This window comes from Tachypleus tridentatus, chromosome 10, assembly GCF_004210375.1.
Source record: "Tachypleus tridentatus isolate NWPU-2018 chromosome 10, ASM421037v1, whole genome shotgun sequence".
NCBI lineage: Eukaryota > Metazoa > Arthropoda > Merostomata > Xiphosura > Limulidae > Tachypleus > Tachypleus tridentatus.
In genome coordinates this window covers 26487463-26497052 of record NC_134834.1, presented here as the reverse complement: position 1 = coordinate 26497052, position 9590 = coordinate 26487463, and the positions used below count along the sequence as shown (strand labels likewise).

At 35.6% G+C, this 9590-nt stretch overlaps 1 protein-coding gene across 2 annotated transcripts in view; it reads left to right on the top strand.

The window, feature by feature from the left end:
- Positions 1 to 452: 452 nt before the first annotated feature.
- LOC143228917 (prolyl 4-hydroxylase subunit alpha-1-like) overlaps positions 453 to 9590 on the top strand; it is a 35009-nt gene continuing 25871 nt past the window's right edge. Inside the window, exon 1 of one of the 2 annotated variants that reach the window (XM_076460370.1) lies at positions 453 to 767. The gene's annotated coding sequence lies outside the window, so the exon portion shown is untranslated. The remainder of the gene's footprint in view (positions 768 to 9590) is intronic. The other variant, XM_076460369.1, reaches the window with a different exon arrangement.

Below are 9590 nucleotides of genomic sequence, written 5' to 3'. Positions count from 1 at the left end.
CAGACCGAATTATGAAATATTAACTGTTACTCTTATAACGACTCACAGCTCAAGTGTGAAGAGCGATTGTTTTTGTAATAACGGGACATGAACCACGTAACCTCAGGTTTATAGTTAGTTTAACACGCACTCAGCACGTAGCTTGGGAAAGCAACAAACACATCTTTCTTTAACCCACACATTTGGATGTTGTTCCAGTTGTCGGGTTCACAATTTTGTAAAGCAAAATCCAAAACATTATTAATAATCGAAATCAAACTAACTCTTGTATCTCTAGTTTTCACCTACTCATGTAGTTTTCTCGACTACATTTTATGAACCTGACTATACTTTGTAGAAGTGACCCGCGTGTCAAAGAAGAGAATTCTAATGCAGCTTGAAGAAGTTTGCTTATGTAGGTTAAATACCTTTTTACCTACTTGTTCTTTCACACAGGGTGTCCATGCTTTCATCTTATTGGTTAAGTTTAAAAAAGATAAATCGTCACGAGGACATCTTCTGTAACCCTTGGGGCTTTCTCAGGTTATTCTCTTCCCGGCTGTTTTCAGTAAAGTACGTGTTTGTGTAGCAACAGCATATTTCTCATACTCAGTGCTACCAAGAGTTGCAGTTTATTTACTGGTTTGATATTAGTGACATCTGTCTACAGTTGGTAAGTCACAAGTTTTAAGTTATTCTGAAGGCTCCTTTTATTTAAGAGTGAATGTTCGCCGGTCAACTGAACTGCCTTAGTTGTAATACACGAAAATAGAAAGATCTACAGTCAGGTTTGTTTATTTATATCCACCTATCGACAATGTTAATTATGCGATCGAGTAGAACAAGGTTACAAGTGTGAAAGTTCAGGAACTCAAATTTTAATGTGTTAAAGTGTTTGGGTTTTAGTGGAGTTTACACGTTCGTGATGAGGAAAGTTGCTTATATTTTGTCTTGGCTGTGTCAATTGTGTGATTTATATGGGCCAGTTCGTGGTAATGTTGAATAAACTAATAACTCTGGAAAATGAAACGTTCAGGTTTACGTTAACGTACAAAACAAGAATTATGAAAACTATACATAATTTGTTTAAGCCTATTTTTTTCCTTGTATAACGGCTTACAAACTGCCTGACGAAGGGCTTTTGCCAGAGAGTTTGCACATTAATATAATGTTTTGTTTTAAACGTGTGGTTTTAGTTATTTTGAACCTTTTTTTCATTATTTCAAAATTTATTTCTGTCATGATCATTTATAAAATCAGTTTTCATAATATCTCTAATGACGATTGTAAAAACAAGTGGGAAAATTGTCAATGTTATACATTTTAGATTAAATACATTGTGTTTATTACAAGCTTTAATGGCGGACATTTTTTGTTATGAAAAAAATTATTTAAAAATATGTGTTAATGCTCCCTCTATAAAATATTCTATACTGCAATAAATTCTAGTAAATACAGTTGTGCTTGTTATATACTTGTGTGTGTGTGTTTTTTTCTTATAGCACAGCCACATCGGGCTATCTGCAGAGCCCACCGAGAGGAATCGAACCACTAATTGTAGCATAGTAAATCCGTAGACTTACCGCTGAACTGGAGGGGGGCCGTTATATACTTATTTTACTTGTAATGTTTGTGTCAGGAAATAAGTAGAATACAATTATTAAATCAAAACTTCTGTACTGTCGTAAATCTCGAAGTGCCTGATTAATAACCAATTGTTAAATCAATTTGCTTTTGTTGAAGTTTTTTCAAGTACCATGTATGTTTAACTGCTAGGATTGTGATTACGTTTCATGCAAAAATATTTTATTATTTTGTGATGAAGTATAGAACGAAACTTTTTTTTTTTCCAAAACCATCGTGAAAAATTACTTTAAAATGTTTCTTCACTTCAGTTTGATCAAAAAGTTTAAGCGAATTCATCAAAACTCATTTTAAATTAAGTTTGCTTGTTTTAAGTTTCGCGCAAAATTGCATCAGGACTCTCTGTTCTAGCCGTCCTTAATTTAGTGGTGATTTACTAGAGAGAATTTATTATTTTATTTTGAACTTCGCGCAAAGCTACACGAGAGCTATCTGCGCTAGCCGTCCCTAATTTAGTAGTGTGAGACTAGAGGGAAGGCAGCTAGTCATCACCACCCACCACCAACTCTTGGGCTACTCTTTTACCAACGAATAGGGGATTGACCGTCACATTATAACGCCCCCACATCTGAGAGGGCGAGCAGGTTTGATGTGAGGGGGATTCGAACCTCCGATCTACGGATTGCGTGTCAAGTGCCTTAACCATCTGGCCATGCCGGGCAACAAGGGAAAGAAGGAAGGAGAACATTATCTAACGTCTTTGAGCGGTTGTTTCTTACTTAACAGGTATTCCCAGCTAATATATCTTAAAGTAACGCATTTGTTGGTTACGCCTCATATAACATGCTCAATAAACTAGATCACAAATCATGCATGCATCATACAAATGTTTTATGAGCATCTAATGAAATTAGACGTGTTGAGATAAGACCACAATTATTATATTATTAAGATCTTCTAGTAATACATTTTTGTAAAGTTACAAAATATATGTGTGGGGTAATTTTAATTATATGCTACTGCACTCGTTCTGTGTTCTAGAATCCCTGGTTTCTAATCCAAACCGAGGTAATAATAAACTTATCACGTATTATTACTAATACTTAGAATTCAGCGTTTAGGGCTCGAAAGAAATAAAATCGGTGAAACTTTAGTTTTTATTATTTGTATAACGTTCGACAGATTCTAAGACTTTGTTAGCAAACGATCTAAGATGCCCTCTTTAGGTTCATTTCAAGTGAAACAAATTAATTCTGGTTCGTATTAGTTGCTCCCCGCGAGTACAGCGGAATGTCTCCGGATTTACAACGCTAAAATCATGGGTTCGATTCCCCTCGGTGGGCTGAGCAGATAGCCCTTTGTGGCTGTGCTATACGAAAAACACACACACACACACTCGTACTAGTTGTCCTACAATTTCTCGGGGGTAAGCTTGAGAGCTTATAACCCTAACGTTATTGGTTCGATGTCTGTTACAAATAAAATGTTAAAAGTAATTAAAAAAATCTTAATAATTACTTTTTGCCCGGAATGTTCAGGTGGTTAGGGAACTCGACTCGCAATCTGAAGGTCGTGGGTTCGAATCTTATCCTCACCAAACCAAACATGCTATCCCTTTCAGCCACTGAAGTACAATAATGTGACTTTCAATCCCACTAGTAATTGGTGAAAGAGTAGCCCAAGAGTTGGCGGGTGGTAATGATGACTAGCCGCCTTCCCTCTAGTCTTACACTGCTAAACTGGTATGGCCAGCGCAGATAGCCCTCTTGTATCTTTGCGCAAGAAATTCAAAAAACAAACAATCAAAATGAGAGTTACTTTTAATATTTGTTTTTTATATGCAATAAATATTTTCCATTAAATTAAAGTGAAACACATCTAATGTAACAGTAGTTGTTTTTTTAAGTTCCGAAATCGAAACAAAGTAACGACAGCACTTATTTCCATAACGATCGTGAACTTCTTTAGATCTGTCTACAAAATGAGCCCATGTTTTACCTCTTTTTATATCATTACCTTTACGCCACCTACGCTCTCAGGTAAAAAAAAAATAATAACAACTGAGAAACAACTACCCGCTCGTGAGTGACCTACATTTTCGAAAAGCAGACAGAAACACGTTGGCCGGTCGAGTCCTGTTCTTCCGGGATTCTAACGTTCTGACCTCTATTTAGTTGAAGGAAAAATGTCACTTTTTAACAACCTTTACTTAGACGCTAGCAGCAACAGGTCCTATATCGCTCACCACAGTAACCTGACTACAGGCCTGAAACTTGTTAAAACATATTAATCTTAGCATCACCTGTTCAACATACTGTATTCCTAGCCTAAACTAGATCCTACTCGTTGCTTAGAAGCTGAACGTTTCAGTCTTTTTCTATTTCTAACCTCCTGTTTGTATCTTTATACCGGACAACCAGGGTTAGGTCCGTAATCGCCTAACTTTAAAAAAACAAAGAAACTTATCTGTACTGATCATTAAGAATTATGTGAATCAAGTTGTTTGTTTTTCTTAGCTCCAAGCTATGTAATGGGCTATGTCTACGCTCTTTCTACAACGGGATTGTAATGCTGTAATCCACCGTGAGGCTATTTGAATGAATGAGAGTACATAAGAAGCGATCTTATGTTGCTGGAATACATAAAACCAGTGTGTATTTATACAAATTTCAAACAAAACTTACTCACAGGAACAATGTTCGTCGAGGACCGGCATGGCCAGATGGTTATGGGCGCTCGACTCGCAATCTGAGGCTCGAATCCCTGTCCCACCAAACGTGATAGCCCTTTCAACAGTGAGAGCGTTATTATGTCACGATCAATCCCATTATTTGTTGATAAAAGAGTGGCCCAAGAGTTTGCAGTGGGTTTTGATGACCAGCTGCCTTCTCTGTAGTCTTTCAGTTTTAAGTTAGGAACGGCTAGAACATATAGTCCTCTTGTAGCTTTGCGTGAAATTCAAACCAATCAGTCGACGATAGTCGAAATAAAATTTAGTTTGAAACAGTTTATACCCATCATAATAAAAAACTCAGTATACGTGAATGGGAAACAATGTCTTTTTATTTGTATCAATGTCTGTATATTTACGATAGACCATAAACAAACATGCGTGTTGTTATAATTTCCCAAAATTCTAATCCATAAAATCGAATTAGCCCCTCTTCCAAAAAAACATTTCAATCCGCTGTCGCGTATGCCTGATAACATACATACGACCTGACTGTCTGAGAATATGGCAAATGCTATTCTAGTACTTAAGGAAATACATTTTTACAGTGCTAAATAAAAACTGTATCACAGTTTGTACATACAATTCTAGCTAAATAAGTACTACTAAACGGATAACCTCATCCCGACCAGACTGAACTTACGGCACAAGGATGACGTCAGTTGCTAACCCGGATGATAGTTAAAAGATTTGTTGTTTTTCTTCTAATATGTTTTGTTTATATACATAATTGAAAAGTTTCCTGGTTTGAGAGCATGAAAACTTCCTGAACGAAACAAAAACTTTATCAATAAGAAAGAAAATTAGGACGAATAGATGAACAGACAACCAGACCAGAAAAATAAACAGATGTATATACAGAAATACAGAGAAACAAATAGTCATATATATATATTTGTATATATATATATCCATAAAGTTATATGGACAGACATATATCTAATTATATAGATAGTGTTTACACTTAGTTAAATATTTGCAAATGTTAGCTTTGGAAATAAATACAGTAAAATACAAATTGTTGAGTGTTTTAAATTTAAAAACGTAGTTCCAAACTTTATCTTTCATAGTATTATATATCGATGCTACAAACGTAGCCGTAGACTCTATGGCAGATGCCCAAATATTCACCTGACGTAATATTATGTTCCTGGTACTGTAATCGAACCATGTTATCACAGCCACGGCTTTCTGGTCTAACAGCGTAATCACAACCACAAACTCTAATCCAACAGTGTGATGGTAGAAATTGTCCGACATGCTGTAAAATGTCCTGTGTAGCTTCTCTCGATGCGCTGGCGGCACGTTTCCAACCCTAAAATCCGGGGTTCGGTTCCCAGCCGTAAAGAGAGGGCAAATAATCCGTTTTGTGGATTTATAGCAAAAGGAAAACAAGGTTGTTTACATCAACGACGCTAATTCAATAATATAAACACAGAAATTGTTACAGCAGGTTAATCAGAAACATCTAACAAAAGGGAAGATTGAAAACAAAATCTCAGTCTTTATAAAAGCACAGAACTTATCAATCTGGAATCCATTACTCAGAGTAAATCTCTGCAATAGACACTACTTGCAGCGTGTAATATTTAATTTCCCAGACTTACGTTACACATTACAAAACCCACCGCAATCATAACATCAGTAACAACTAATCGGATTTTCTTTATTCACCCATTCAACATGTCGTTATTGAAAACCTTAGCCTTGTGTGAAATCAGTAGCTAAGGCTTTTCGTGAGTGAGGGGCCTTATTTCGTGAATATCCGACACTTATCTGCACACCTAGTATGGACTAGTGGTGAGGGCGCTCGACTCACTATGTGGGTGCCACAGTTTCCATTTCCTGTTGCATTAAACCTGCTCATTCTTTCGGCCGTTGGAGCGTTATAATGTTTTAATGAATCCCACTTCAATCATTTGTTGTGTATAAGTGTTATAATATAACAAAAAGGTTTCATTTAAACTTATTACGAGAGTTACGAATTAGACAGTTATAAAGCATAATTGTTAAAGTTTGTATTGTTAGAAGCGTTAATTTATTGTAGGTTTGCTTACGTAATTATATACAAATCGTTTGTTATGTAGTTCAACTGTAGTGAATTGACATCATGTAATTTGAACCTTGTAAGTTTTTCTCGTTGTTCAATTGAGTGTTGTTACATCATAACATTTCGTATTGTATAGAAAGTATTAAGTCTCAATTTTGCACCATATAAATGTATGTATGTATATATTTATATATATATGCATATGCGACAAAGTTATGATGTCATAATTCAGTGAAAATAAAAGTGAAGTTAGACTGCGTATCATTTTCGACTTAACAGACGATTTCTAAAGTGAGCATCACAGCTTGTGTCGTAATAACAGAGAAAGAGAAGAATAACTTGTGTTATCAAAGAGTTTTCTAAAGTAATTTAATCCACTTCTGTGAACTTGGCCGGAAAAATATACAATTACTTAAAGCACTAGATAAAACTATGATAACCAATAGTGTAACGTTTGACTTATTTTGAATATATTATTTTAATGCAAGAGAATATTAAATATCTGTCCGTTTGTTGTTGAAATTTATCGCCAACGAGTCACAGACACTTACCGTTGGGGCCGTTATAATGTGATAGTCAATTCCACTATTCGTTGATAAAAGAGTAGCTCAAAAGTTGGTGGTGAGTGATGAAGAATAGCTGCCTTTCCTCTAGTCTTACACTGTTAAATTAGGGACGTCATCACCACCCACCGAAAACTCTTGGGCTACTTTTCTACCAACGAATAGTGAGATTGACCGTCACATTATAACGCCCCCACGGCTGGGAGTGCGAGCATGTTTGGTGCGATCGGGATTTGAACCCGCGACCCTCGAATTACGAGTCGAACGCCTTAACACCCTTGGCCATGCCGGGCCCCAACGAGATAAAATGCGCACTTTCGAATAAATTAAACGGTATTGATGTAGGTCGTGTTGTAACCAGTTTTAATCTAACCCTGTTTGGGTTTGTTAATTCACTTGGACGGTGTGGATGTGTTTATAATTACTTTGGTTAGTCTTCGCTTAATTAGTAGGAAGCACAAGTATCCTGAATTAACGTATCTTCTTAAATACTTATAGATAAATAAAACCAGTTTTAAAACACTGTTTATAGGGCTAGATTTCCGTATGTGAATAAAGTGTAATGTGATAACAAAGTCTCGTACCCTGAGATGACATATCGATAAGTAAAGCTGATTAATGACATTGCAGTAGGTAAATGAAGCAGCGTACTGTCTCTTATTAACCGTTATTCTATTGGCACAGTTTACTCTGTCCAGCTATCTTCAAGTTAGAGAGTTGTTTGTTTTATAACCATATATGAACATAGTCGTATATCAAGTACAACATTATAGGTTCCATTCCCAAGAAAGGAAAAGGAAGGCAAATGAAATTCCATAAGATATGCATTTTTTCTATCCGTTTTTGTTCCGTGATAGTATGTGTTATTTCTTAATTGCTTATGTTGTAAAAGTACAGAAAATGGCCATTATTCCCTTCAAACTTGCTTTTGTGACCTGGATAATGAAATTTAGAAATTAACCTATTTTCTATGTAAAAACAGGGAAGTTTGCACATTTTCATTTACGTAAGGTCTGAATAAAACAACATATGAATCAAGATTTACATGTATTTATACTAAAGTTATACAAAAATGTTTAGAAGTGAGTAGCTTCTCATGATTTGCGACTGTAATGTAAATCACTTTCACGTATCAGACCCCAAATATAGTCTCTCATCGTGTTTCCGTTAAACGTTCTCAGGTCACAAAAGCAAAGTTTGAAGAGAAAAATAAGTCTTTTCCATTTACTTTAGGCATAAGCAATTGGGAAATAATACTTTCTGTCCAGGAACAAGAAAAAGTAAAAATTCTGTTACATAGTGTTATTTAGAAGATACATGACAATACTATGATTTTGATCTATCGATCCAATCAACCCTATATTATTAGACTTTTTATGTGTGTGTCTCTGTTATATCGTATAAAATCAAACATTCAGAAACGATTCTTGGGCTTTTGTATTATGATCCGTTTATGTGGCGATATTTTAAACATTACATGTACTTGGTTACTAGGCGGGAATATATAGTCACACTTTTCACTGGTTATGATTGGATGTTTTAATGCATTTTTGTTTGTTTGTTTATTTTTTAATTTCGCGCAAAGCTACACGAGGGCTATCTGTGCTAGCCTCCATAATTTAGCAGTGTAAGACAACAGGGAAGTCAGCTAGTCATCACCACCCACAGCCAACTCTTAGGCTACTCTTTTACCAACGAAAAGTGGGACTGACTGTCACGTTATAATGCCCTCTCGGCCTCTAGTCTTACACTGCTAAATTAGGGACGGCTAGCACAGATAGTCCTCGTGTGGCTTTAGGCAAAATTCAAAACAAACCAAACAAATCAATTTACAATACAAATGTATTACTCCGTACGTCACAAATATGGAGGTAACAGTTTCATATTATTACTTTTTTCTAACAAGTATTATATTTACTTAAGAAAACTCACAACAATGTTGTCATGATATAAAATTATGTTTAATGTAGATATATTTAATTAATTAATTTTACCAGTGAATACTGTATGATTGCTTATTTTTTTATTACAAGAGAGTTTAAAACAGACGATTATTGGGAGTTGTGTTTGTAACTCAATGATGTGGAGAATATATAGAGCAGACGATTTATTAATAAACGTATAAATAGTGTGGGATGAGCAGGAAAAGTAGATAAAGACAGAGCAGACGAGAAAGATAATAAAGGTACGTTAAAGAAACCTTCGGACAGAGAATGAAGGCCTAACGGTTGATATGTATTAGAGTGAGATTAACAGTGTTGAAATAAATAAGAAGTATAGTTGGTTTCGTCAAGTTCTAAAGTAATTGAACTTGTCTACGTGGACTTTGACAAAAGTAGACTTTTATTGGCAGTAGGCCTAAATACGGAAAAAACAGCACACAATTTTAGAAGTATATGATACAACCGTAGCAACTCGACGAAACGTAAGCTCAGATAGTTTGGCGATAGTAATAGAGAAAAACAGTTCGATTTGTCAAATGAAATTCTAATTTGGTTTGGTTTGTTTGGAGTTTCGCGCAAAGCTACACGAGGGCTCTCTGCACTAGCAGTTTCTAATTTAGTAGTGTAAGACTAAGAGGAAGGCAGCTTGTCATCACCACCAAGCGCTAACACTTGGGCTACTCTTTTACCAACCAATAGTGGGATTGGCCGTAACATTATAATGCTTCCCCCCACAGCTG